The sequence below is a fragment of the Caretta caretta genome, chromosome 7, assembly GCF_965140235.1.
Source record: "Caretta caretta isolate rCarCar2 chromosome 7, rCarCar1.hap1, whole genome shotgun sequence".
Classification (NCBI taxonomy): domain Eukaryota; kingdom Metazoa; phylum Chordata; order Testudines; family Cheloniidae; genus Caretta; species Caretta caretta.
In genome coordinates, this window is record NC_134212.1 from 95,811,751 (window position 1) to 95,824,940 (window position 13,190).

Below are 13,190 nucleotides of genomic sequence, written 5' to 3' on the forward strand. Positions count from 1 at the left end.
GCTGGGACTGCTGGGGAACTGCCCTTGAAGAAAAGTGAGTCTCTGATTTTAGGCCAGCATAAAGAGCCTCCGATAGAAGCAAATAGATAAACTCTAATGTCTGGTGATTGTCAAGAGAACTAGGAGGTGGGTAGGCCATTCTGACTGAAAATTCAGGCAGCAAATAATGCTTGAATTTAGAAATCTAGAGCAAAGTGATATTTAAAACCCAAGAAAGCTGACAGAAGGAGCTGTTTCCAAAAGACTTGAGAAAATATTTAATTGAATTACAAAGCTACTAAGTGTCTACAAATTCTATTCAGTTGTGCTTGTGGGTAACATTCAGTCTGACTATTTGGAGTGGTAGCTACATAGCTGGGGATTTAAAAACTGAATACTATAGGACAGGAGATAAAAATGATTGTAATGTTTGGCCAAATGAAGTGTGCTCCATCCTGACTGCTAAGTCTCTTCTTCAGGTGGGAAAGCCACCCAGAGTGACAACAATGGTCTCAGGCCAGTCTGTGTCTTGACACAGTGAAATAGGTGATATGTCATTTCTACATTAGAATGTTGAGAAGAATCCAGTTCCATCCTGACAAAGGTTCATAGACCATACAGATTCAGAATGTTCTAAGCACGAATGTAACTAAACTACTTGTCACTTATAGAGAGGTCTATGCAAGAGCTTCACACATATTTTACATATAATGCAAAAGAGGACCAACTTGTATTTTTATTAGTTTTAACTAAACTTCAAAGCTTCTCCCCAATACACCCCCCCCATACCTTTTCACTTAGCACAGTGAAATTTGTGCACTTTTGTGTCAGAGCAGAGTTGGTCCTGAAAGCCAAATGGTGAAATACACTTGCAGCAACATTCTTGCAGCATCTGAATTTTACTCATGTCACCAGCATGTGCTAGACAGAGGACTGGGCAAGAAAAGGAAATTTTGCAATGAAAGCATTTCAGAAAGTGAAGAGCTGAAATTTTGCCCAGCTTTCTTTCACATTTAATTAAAGCCTCATCCTCTAGAGAATACCCTGGAGATGATGAAACTCTTAAATCTGTTAGAGATCTCTAGAAATTTGGTTTTCCACTAAACTATTTTCATTTAAACAATCAAGCTGTATTGTTTTTCATCAATAAACAGAGTAGGATACATCAGCCTTTTAAGTTAAGAAGCCCTGAAGGTTTAGAATTGGTCAGTGGCCAGTAACATTTTCCTGATTATATCACTGCACACAGATTTCATCAGTGATATCCTACTAGGCTGCAAGCTTCTTTTGATTCAATTTAAGAAAATTAAAATCTGTTAATTCAGAACTGTTTCATGTACCTTCCCCCGACCCCACCTCCGCAGAATATTATCCAGTGCAGACCTATGGTACTGAACAGGGAGCTACTATTCTTGGAAATAAGTTGCTTATTTAAAAAGTAGAACAATTCTTTAAAAAAAGTCAAAACTAGTTTAATGTAAGAAGACAGCTCTATAATTAATTGCAGTATTTGCAGGCAATATTTTATACAGAGAATAATGCATATTCAACACTAGTTTAATAGTTTATTAAAAAGGGCTTAATGAGCTCTGCAAAGGCAGGGAAACACTGAATAATGCAAACTAGATTGAAAGTACTTTGATAATCTTTTCTCGTTGACTGTCAACAGCCCCGGACTAAAATGTTACATTTGATTGTCTTCTTAAATAAAGGTAGTGAAACAGCTTTTCCAAGATCTGTCTACCCCAAGCACAAAGCAGTAACTACCTACTTAAAATAGCAGTGCTATTGTATTATATATAGATACATTTATCATAATAGCTGACGCCAGCTCAACTTGAATTTCTGTGGAAAATGCATCTATTTAAGTGTTCAGGTGAGAGCTTGCTAACTGGAGTGAAAAGAAATATCCTTAGACTTCATAAGTCAAATGAGGAAGAAGACTCCTTTAGTCATTGCAATGCGGGCACTCACATCTAAGTGCCTTTTGGTGGCTAGGTGTGGTACTGCAGTTTTTGGGTTTTTTTCATACTCCCGGTGTGTCCTGCAGGCTGCCAGCTGACATTGGTATGTCTTTAGTGGCTTGGCCCTCCAGCCAAGTCACAAAGTCCAAATGAATCCCTTCCAGGGTAATAGAATCCAATAAACGAACAGTTCTCTTGCCCTTACTAGGGTCTTCAGCCCCAGCTCTAGGCCCTTTAAATCCAGCCCTTTGTTTGGACTCTCAAATAAGCCTGGTCCCCCACTCTTGAAGTTTATGCCACTGTGACCGATAGGGGAACTTTGGCCCACCCACTACCCACTTTTGGCCCCAGCAAACAGTAGCTACACACTGCTTGATTTCAGTTCATTGCTGCTTCCTCCCGAGTCTCTTCCTACTTGGCCCCTTTTAGCTTCACCCTTTACTTTAAGGTTCAGTTTCGTAGGTCCTCTCTCTGCCTGCAAACCCAACTTAAGCAAAAGCAGCTAGAACCAAATGGATTATCCCTTAAACTCTTTTGGCCAGAGAGGAGCACCCTTCTTGGCCCCTCCAGTCCCAACCAGGAACTGACCTCTCAGGCCCTGCAGCTCCTTTTCTCTGAGCCTGCTGGGTCCTGATTGGCTGCTTGAACTGCTGTGAGGCCTCTCTAGCCATGCTTCAAAGACCCTCCTTTACTGCTCCTTTCCTGTCACTTTGCTGCTTCATGGGGCAGGTTGTTGTTGGACCATGGGGCCTCCTACAGGGAGCTGCAAAGGCCAGGTATGTATCATTATTATTTACTGTATAGCAATTACGCAAGCTGTCCATCCACGACAAGGCACGGACATCAGAGAACAGTTTTGGCTTGGTGTTGAGCCAAGTCTTCATGCCAGTGGCTTCCTTTCAGCTTTCACCACTAGCAGTCATACAGGTCATTGACTCCTGAAGGCCATCACACAGAGTAATGGTCAATTTCTCCATCGCTGTATCCATAACATATTTTGTTTTTTATGGGACAGGGTTGTTAGCTCTGTGCCTGACCCCCAACCTGGAGGACCAGGGTGTCTGTTTTGTCTGGCCCCCTCCCCACAGACCAAAACAGCATGTTTGAACCTACCAGGAGCAAAAAGCCCCCACAAACACAGACTCTAGGAATTGCTGGAGCACGCAAGATGCAAACGCAAGATTTATCAGAGCTGCGTACTTTCAACTCTATTTTATAGTGCAGAATGCTAGGGAATGAGAAAGTACGACATGTCCAAACTGTCTTCATTCCACACAACCTGCCTCAGAAAAATCCTCCATATCTTTTGGCCCAGAACAATCTCAAATCAAAATCTATCGACACAGTGCAGCCAAGAGGATCTGAGCACCATCATTGCCAGGAGGCATTGGATATGGATCGATCATGTGCTTCAGATGGAAACTGATTCCATCACCAGAGTAGCAATAAAATGAACACCTGAAGGCAAGAGAAAACAAGGCTGTCCAAAAACAACATGGCGAAGAGCTGTGGAAGCCAAGCTGAAAAATCTGGGGCACAGCTGGGGAACCATTGAAAGACTTGCCAGAAACAGACAGGAGTGGAGGAGCTTTGTCACTGCCCTGAACGCCAGAGGCATAATAGGAACATGATTACAGTGATGATAGCCATTACCTGCTGAAATTGTTTTCTACCTATATCTCTGTCTACTTGACCTTCACAAGCAGGCAGGAAGCCATACCTTTAGGTTCTGTTCTCTGCGTAAACCTGCTGGGGCCAACCATCCACAAAAAAAAAAAAGTCTCTCACCAGCAGAGGCTTTCTGTAAACTTTATTCTGGAGTGTTAAAGTGCACAGGCCATACTGAGAGTAACAAAATGGGGGTGGGGTAGGAGCCTGATAATGTCACCATAATCTGGACCATAATCTCTTACTACCAAACTGCCGTTGCTGGAGCGGTGACTGTCATTTGGTGAAGAACGGGAGAAAAAATCCCTTTTAACACTGAACAAGCAATTTTACAAGAACAAGGAAACCTGTTTTATCCTCAAAAATACGCTGTCTCTTTCGGTATCATTGCAGACTTTTCTCTGGTCCTTTTTTCTTTGCTTTTTGTAAGTGGTGGTGGTGGTGGTGTTTTGTTTTTTACTATCTATGTTTCCAAATACTGCACATTTCACTGCCTGTCCAGTAGAATTATGGAATCATGCAATTTTCAACCTTGTCAAAGCTGCAAGACCAGGCAATACAAAACCAGATGACACTATATAGGCATAATATGAGGGCTTGCATAAAAATAATAAAATGGAAGACATACACGAATAAGGAGAGGAAGGAAGGAGATGATTGTGGAGGGGGAGGGAATGGAGCTCTCACATTCTTTGAGCCATCTCAACATCTTTATCCAAATGTATCTAGAAATGAGATCCCAATTTCTTCAAATTCATATAAGTGCTATCTACAGTGATAACATATTCTTTCCTTGACAGCTAATTCAGACAGATCCAAATTCACTGCTCTATTCTGAGTGTACTATTCCATTTTTGTAAGATCACATGTTTGGTGATCATTGCAGCCTTTGAGAATGATCATCTTTGTGGGGGAGTTAAACCCATCTTAACAGGTAAATAATTCCCTAGCATATTATTTTTGGCTCCGAATCGGCTGCTGAAGCTGAGCTCTATTTTAACTTTTGCGTTTGTGTCTTTCCACAGTTGCCTGACTGTTGGACAGTCCCATTTGGACAGCACTTCAGGGATTAATCTGGAACATCTCACTACATCTGGAAGCAGTGCTATCTACATCACTGCTGGGTTACATGTAATAAAACACTGAAACCCCACTTGCCTCTGTGTTCTCTTTGCCCCTGCCTGATTCCCAACATGACAATTTCAGTGTTGCCAATTCTTTTGATTTTATTGTGAGTTTCAAGATATTTGTTTTTCTTAAAGCCCTGGTCCTTCAGTTAAGTGATTACATGATACTCTCAGCTTTCATTAAAAATAAAATAGTAGGATTTTAGTAGGGCTGGCTGTAGGATAGGTTATTTTATTAATGGAAATTTTTGACTTTTTGTCAAAACAAGGAAACACTCTCCACAAAAATTTTCATTTAGTCAAAAACTCAATTTTCTTCTGAAACTGTTTTGGTAGAAATTTTTCTACTAGCTCTAAGTCTTAGCTCTCATAGCTGAGGAAAAAGACTGAAGATGTGAAATGAGTGTATCCTAAAGAGGGCAAATTAAAAAAAAAAGCACAAACGTATTTTTTTAATCTCATGATTTTTAAGCCAAATTCATAACTTTCTGGGGCCTGAGGTGTGAGTTTTGAATGGGTGGTGGTGGCAATACTGTAATACCCTGCCTCACAGTGGCTAGTTTCCCAACCAGTGCAACCCGCAAATTTAAGCTCCATTCTTGGCCAACTGATGTATTTGTAGGAAAAAGGGCAAGCTTCTGCCCTAGGTGACAGACAGAGAGACTGGCTTAAATCAAAGTTACTTTACCTAACCCCTTCCACTTTCTGCCACTAAAAGGTCATAATTGCACTATTGTTTAGGGTTAGTTCTGAATTTATTTTTTTTTTGTTAGTTTACCACTTTGTTTTGTAGTCTAAACCAAGTAAGAGAAAGTATTGGCAGAAACTCCTTTGACCTCGTTCACAACAGGCTCCCTGCCATAGAAACTCCACCTAGAGAGAGGTTGCAATGGCGTAATACCCCTATTTCATGGCCTTCTTCCACCCAAGGGCCTGCAGGCAGCTAGCAAAACTGTAAAATGGTTATGGTTGGCTGACGAGAGGTTTTGCTAATGATGCACTGAATCCATGGCCTGTCATGGAGCTCCCAGAAGAGGTTAAAACTCTTTTCTCCTGGTGTGAAACTAGTGGTTGAAACTAGAGCTGGTTTGGAACTTTTAACAAAACTGTTTTGCTGAGAACTGTTGATTCATCAAAACCAAAACTTTTAACTGAAATGTATTGTTTAAAAGAGAAGTTTTGTTGGGAAGGTTTCTCAGGTCCAGGATGCACTTCCTGGTGAGAGAAAATTAACCAAGAATAGCCAATAGCCTAAAGATTAGGGCACTCCTATAGAAGACCCAGGTTCAAGTCCCTACTCTGCTTGATTTTTAACAGAGATTTGCACTGGGATCAGTCACATCCAGGTCAATATCCTAATCACTGGGCTATTCTAGGGTGGGGCTTTCTCTGGTTTTGATGAGAAATTCCCTCCTGGATGTTAGAAAACTTCCCAATGAACATTTTTTCAACACTGATAGAAGAGTTTTAAGTGGGGTGCTCTGCTTGATTTGGTCAAGGACCTTAACTGGATTTACCACATCCCACATTAATACTGCAATCACCAAGTTATTAGCTAATTCTCTCTCCCTCTCTGATCCCCAAACAACATTTTTCACGAAACAGAATTCTTGTTTTCCAGCCAGTATAATGAAAACACATCCTGGCCACCTCACCCCAATTTGGGATAAATCTCCCTCTGGCTGCCATACTGCACTGGTGTGTGAAGGTGCTATATATGCCTTCCTCTACAATAACTGGGTGAATCTCTGTGGAGTGTGACCTCCCATCCTTTGGTGTGCACAAATGGGATGTATCCCCTTTTCTAAGTTAGTTTTCTGTTGCTGTCTATAGTTTCCTTTAAAAATCATGTATAATTTGCACACACTTGTTAAAAACATATATAAAAAATGAATAAATTAAGAAATTGAATATTTTAAAAAATAAGGGAAATGAATGAATGAAAGTGTAATGAATGAATCTATTTCTATAATTAGAAATTAGCTTTACAGCTTTAGAGAAGGCTAATGAGAACCTATGATTTTGTGGATTGCTTTAATAGACAGTCTTCTCTCAGAAAAATAATCATCTTCCCTCCCTGTGAATTTTTATACCCAAGGGTTAGCTGAGTATAAATAGCTAGAGAGGCTACCAAATCAAACATCTTCCTAAACGGCTCCCTATCTCAAGAGGTCTTTCATGAGATGCTCTGAAAACAGAAGAGTGCAACACTTATTAGTCTGGTAGCAGGATCTGGTAAATAAATATATAGCTAGAAATAGGATTCCTCTATTGAGGTGGATTAAAGGTGACTAAGCGTTGGGGAGAGCAAGGAATAAGGTTACCCTGCAGAAAAGATATATAAAAAACAATTCTTTGTAACAAGATGATGCCCTGATGAGTTTGTGTCATAAGAAGCTTGTGCTTGAAAACAATAGAGGAAACCATGAGAGATTCAAGAGGGAACTGGTTCTGGACCTATTGTGTGAGAATGCTGTTAGCTATGTAAAGAAGATTGAAGGAAAGGAGGCAGAATGTTAACAGTCAATTCAGCATATAAGACACACACAAAGGCTACAATACGCTTCATATAGTTTTGCTTAGTGATAGAATCAGTGACATGTATCTATAATAAGGTTAAACATGGTGTACTGATGGAACAAAAGGTCTTGGGTCCTGATCTTGCATACAGATGGAACCTTTATGCCCATGCAGAATGCAGAACCTCATTGACTTCCACAGACTATGTATGAGCATGTAGGTCCAATCATAGACAACCGAATGCATGATTGGAGCCTTGGAAGGTAAATCAATTTGGTTGGGATCCTCTTGTGTCCAGAGAAGGAAAAGAAGGCAGAACAGTTCCAAGTGGTCCTCTCCTGAATTAGATCATCATTTCATTTAATGCAAGTGGTGGAGGCTGGACACTACACAGAACCATTTATGGCTTGAACATGGAGACTATTTCAGTGAAGTCCTGTATTATACAGGAGGTCAGACAAGATAATCAGTATGGGCTCTTCTGGCCTTATTATCTATGAATCCATGACTAGGTCTAACTGGAGTGAAACCAATTCCTGATTAAAAGAAAGGACAGGAAAAAAAAACCTAAAGGAGGACTTGTAGCACCTTAGAGACTAACCAATTTATTTGAGCATAAGCTTTCGTGAGCTGTAGCTGTAGCTCATGAAAGCTCATGCTCAGATAAATTGGTTAGTCTCTAAGGTGCCACAAGTACTCCTTTTCTTTTTGCTGATACAGACTAACACGGCTGCTACTCTGAAAAAAAAAACTAGAGATAGTAAAGCAAATATTCTTAAATCAGAATGTACTGCCTAGCAAAACATCTGCCATAATAGTCTCCGAGTCAGAAAAGGTGAACAGGTGTTCAATGAACAGAGCGGAACAGAGCACTTCAGGATGAGAATGTAGAAAAAGCAAGGCAAAAGAAAAAAAAGCTTTTATTCAATAAAAGGTGCCTCTTAACATTTACGTTTTGTTAAAAATGATGTTTCACAAATTCTGAAGTCAATAGAAATATTTCACACTTTTTTAAAAAAGATTTTAATGAAAACAGTTGTTTTCTTTCACTTTAAACACATCCCTGCATTGTTTACAACCCTAATACTATGGTATTCTAACTGGCCTATTTTCATTGTCCAAGCTGACTGAAATGTAATCAATATTCATTGCAAAAATTAAATTAATTTTGAAAAATTATTTCAGTTTTAATAAACTAGATTAGTAAACTAATAAATAATAAACTAGAACCCAGCTAAGGACATTTAAAAAAAAACTAATTTTTTTAAATTGAACTGTGCCCTTTCACTATGCTGGGCCAAATTCTGTTCCTTTACACTGGTGTAAATTAAGATTAACTCTACAGGATTTATCATGCTGTAAATCAGTGGGGTTGGGACCAGGCACAGTATGTCTGGAAATATTAAGCAGGTAGAATTTAAGATGTACAAGTCATTATGCTTGAACTTAATTTTTGTCTCTAATATATTTTAAGGAACAACATAATCCAAAATTAAAACAAATCAAAATCTAAGATCTAATTAATAATAAATTACATTAATTAAAAATAAATTTAAATCTAACCCTGAAACATACCCAACAAGCCCTCAAATATTAAAGGAGAAAAAGAGAGACACTGCTCAGTCAGAGCCGGGTAGTCTTCCCTCTAGGTAACATCAACTGCTGTATCTGCTCTGGTCTTCGGCTCACTCTGCCTTTATTACACTTGCTCTAGTCTCACCATACCTTTGTTGGATCATATTAAAGAAATTCTGTATTAAAATCACAAATGAGTTTGATTCCCCATAGTTTAAATTCCAGGGTATTACTAAGAGGTCTCTTGGTTTTTGGTATTGTTTCTCTCCCTCTATGTGTGAAGCTTGCAAGCTGCTAATTGTGTTAGTACATTCTAAGACAGAGTCTGTTCTGAAAGCAATTCACACAGAGAGAGACTTAAAGCAATACTCTGTAACAACAGAAACAGCATCCAGAGACTCCCCGCCCTTTTGTTGTATTAACAATTGTGATTAAAATAGAGATAGAGGATGTATGTGGATGGATGCTTGGTGTGGATAATAACTGAATGATCAGGGAGGTGCCAGCCTAAGAATCCAGTGTCCATCGGCTGAAGAAGGCTTCAAGTGGAAATAACCAGAGGACCCCCGGAGGGCAGACTGGAATCCACCCAACAGCCTCAAGAATGGGAGAACCAAAGAACAAGATAACATCTGGCAGCATGGAGCCATCAGGAATGTGCTATCTGCTGATTGGTTCAGCAACAGCATGATGAAGCAATTCCCATAGACTGGCATAGGAAAAAACTCCTATAAAAATGGACTCTAGAAAGTGAGAACTTTGGGGTCTGATTCTGCAAACCAACTTCCAGGACCATCAGATGAGCATCTGACAAGGCCCTGCTCCCTCCTCATGTCCAGGCCACCTGGCCAGTGGCTTGGCATGAGCAACTCTAAGGCTGGTAACTATGATAACAACCTTGCAGAACCTGTGTGTGTGTGTGTGTGTGTATGCATGCATGAATGAATGTGTGAATAAATAGGAGATTGAATGGAATGTTATAGCTATAACTAACTGCTTACTATGATTCTTTCTGTATTCACAATAAATGTGGTATTTTGCCTTTTCCCCTTTAATAAGATCCTGCTGGTTTTTATTTTATTGGTATAACACCTATACACTAACAAAGGTCCAGACTGACCCTTTATGATCAGCCCTGTGAAAAAAAGAGTAGTGTGGCTCTGTCAGGGAAGTCCTGACTCAGAATTCCAGTCCTGCTTCCCATCTGCCCCCCACATCTCCTTGGTCCCAGGGAAGGCAGTTTATTTCAGCCCCCATTGGGTGTTTACTTTCTTTTTAACTCATTTAGTTCTAGTGGCTGCCAGGCTGTGGAGGCTGGGGTCCAGGCTTCATCCACTCCCTGTTTCTCTCCAACCCCTTCCTGTCATAGAATCATAGAATATCAGGGTTGGAAGGGACCTCAGGAGGTCATCTAGTCCACTCCCCTGCTCAAAGCAGGACCAATCCCCAACTAAATCAAATTAAACTAAATTAAAAACCTCTAAGGAAGAAGTTTCCACCACCTCCCTAGGTAACACATTCCAGTGCTTCACCACCCTCCTAGTGAAAAAGTTTTTCCTAATATCCAACGTAAACATCCCCCACTGCAACTTGAGACCATTACTCCTTGTTCTGTCATCTGCTACCACTGAGAACAGTCTAGATCCGTCCTCTTTGGAACCCCCTTTCAGGTAGTTGAAAGCAGCTATCAAATCCCCCCCATTCTTCTCTTCCGCAGACTAAACAATCTCAGTTCCCTCAGCTTCTCCTCACAAGTCATGTGTTCCAGTCCCCTAATCATTTTTGTTGCCCTCTGCTGGATGCTTTCCAATTTTTTCACATCCTTGTAGTGTGGGGCCCAAAACTGGACACAGTACTCCAGATGAGGCCTCACCAATGTCGAATAGAGAGGAACGATCACGTCCCTCGATCTGCTGGCAATGCCCCTACTTATACAGCCCAAAATGCCATTAGTCTTCTTGGCAACAAGGGCACACTGTTGACTCATATCCAGCTTCTCGTCCACTGTAACCCCTAGATCCTTTTCTGCAGACCTGCTGCCTAGCCATTCAGTCCCTAGTCTGTAGCGGTGCATAGGATTCTTTCATCCTGAGTGCAGGACTCTGCACTTGTCCTTGTTGAACCTCATCTGATTTCTTTTGGCCCAATCCTCTAATTTGTCTGGGTCCCTCTGTATCCTAACCCTACCCTCCAGCTTATCTACTTCTCCTCCCAGTTTAGTGTCATCCGCAAACTTGCTGAGGTGCAGTCCACGCCATCCTCCAGATCATTAATGAAGATATTTAACAAAACCGGCCCGAGGACCAACCCTTGGGGCACTCTGCTTGATACCAGCTGCCAACTAGACATGGAGCCATTGGTCACTACCTGTTGAGCCCGACAATCTAGCCAGCTTTCTATCCACCTAATAGTCCATTCATCCAGCCCGTACTTCTTTAACTTGCTGGCAAGAATACTGTGGGAGTCAAGGAATAACACGTCCACTGCTTTCCCCTCATCCACACAGCCAGTTATCTTGTCATAGAAGGCAATTAGTTTAGTCAGGCATGACTTGCCCTTGGTGAATCCATGCTGACTGTTCCTGATCACTTTCCTCTCCTCTAAGTGCTTTAGAATTGATTCCTTGAGGACCTGCTCCATGATTTTTCCAGGGACTGAGGTGAGGCTGACTGGCCTGTAGTTCCCTGGATCCTCCTCCTTCCCTTTTTTAAAGATGGGCACTACATTAGCCTTTTTCCAGTTGTCCGGGACCTCCCCCGTTCGCCATGAGTTTTCAAAGATAATGGCCGATGGCTCTGCAATCACGTCTGCCAACTCCTTTAGCATTCTTGGATGCAGCTCATCCGGCCCCATGGGCTTGTGCTCATCCAGCTTTTCTAAATAGTCCCGAACCATTTTTCTCCACAAAAGGACTGGTCACGTCCTCCCCATGCTGTGCTGCCCAGTGCAGCAGTCTGGGAGCTGACCTTGTTCATGAAGACAGAGGCAAAAAAAAAAAAAAAAAAGCATTGAGTACATTAGCTTTTTCCACATCCTCTGTCACTAGGTTGCCTCCCTCATTCAGTAAGGGGCCCACACTTTCCTTGACTTTCTTCTTGTTGCTAACATACCTGAGAAACCCTTCTTGTTACTCTTAACATCTCTTGCTAGCTGCAACTCCAAGTATGATTTGGGCTTCCTGATTTGACTCCTGCATGCCTGAGCAATATTTTTATACTCCTCCCTGGTCATTTGTCCAATCTTCCACTTCTTGTAAGCTTCTTTTTTGTGTTTAAGATCAGCAGGGATTTCACTGTTAAGCCAAGCTGGTCGCCTGCCATATTTATTATTCTTTCTACACATCGGGATGGTTTGTTCCTGTAATCTCAATAAGGATTCTTTAAAAGACTGCCAGCTCTCCTGGACTCCTTTCCCCCTCATGTTATTCTCCCAGGGGATCCTGCCCATCAGTTTCCTAAGGGAGTCAAAGTTCGCTTTTCTGAAGTCCAAGGTCCATATTCTGCTGCTCTCCTTTCTTCCTTGTGTCAGGATCCTGAACTCGATCATCTCATGGTCACTGCCTCCCAGGTTCCCATCCACTTTTGCTTCCCCTACTAATTCTTCCCAGTTTGTGAGCAGCAGGTCAAGAAGAGGTCTGCCCCTAGTTGGTTCCTCCAGCTTGCACCAGGAAATTGTCTGTGCACCGCTGTATTGCTCTCCTAGCAGATATCAAGGTGATTGAAGTCTCCCATGAGAAACTTGAAAGTGTTACATTAGAAAAGATTACAAATGCCTTCTGAACCATCTTGGGATCTGGTCCTTGCATTTCATTTTTCAAAGAATTTTGCTATTTTTAAAGAAGTAAAGATATTTGTTGTGTTTTTTTCCCCCAAAGCTCTGCACATGACATGTGGATAGTAAATATCACTGCCCTGTCAAGCAGCTTGTGAGTGCAGGAGCTTCAATAAACCAAGCCAAGGATAAGTGAAGAGTCAAAGAATGCCCTTTTCCCTTTGTATAGGCTGAAAAGTTGAGGGGACAGGCAAATGCTGTTTCTTGAGCTTGCTGACTAGAAACATGGCTGCAAGTTGAAAGAAGAGAACAAACTCTTGGGGCTGCCGGGCCTGCCACATACTTTTCTTTGATTGTATCTGAGAAACAAAGATGTTATGGCATGACATGCTGAATAAAGTACATTTGGGCAAATTTCGAAAACTTGCGGAAGCTATTTCACCTTCTCAGGCTCTGGAGCATTTTCTTAAATACATGGAAGTGGTTAAATCATCTCTGGTGCTCAAGTACCAGATGGCAGTTCACTGTCAGGTTGCTTTTTAAGCACACATATTTTCATATGTGCCTGTAGGTCATTCCCTGTGGG

At 41.3% G+C, this 13,190-nt stretch overlaps 1 protein-coding gene across 1 annotated transcript in view; it reads left to right on the forward strand.

The window, feature by feature from the left end:
* Positions 1 to 13,190, forward strand: part of DNTT (DNA nucleotidylexotransferase) — a 152,889-nt gene that overhangs the window by 38,182 nt on the left and 101,517 nt on the right. The window lies entirely within an intron of this gene.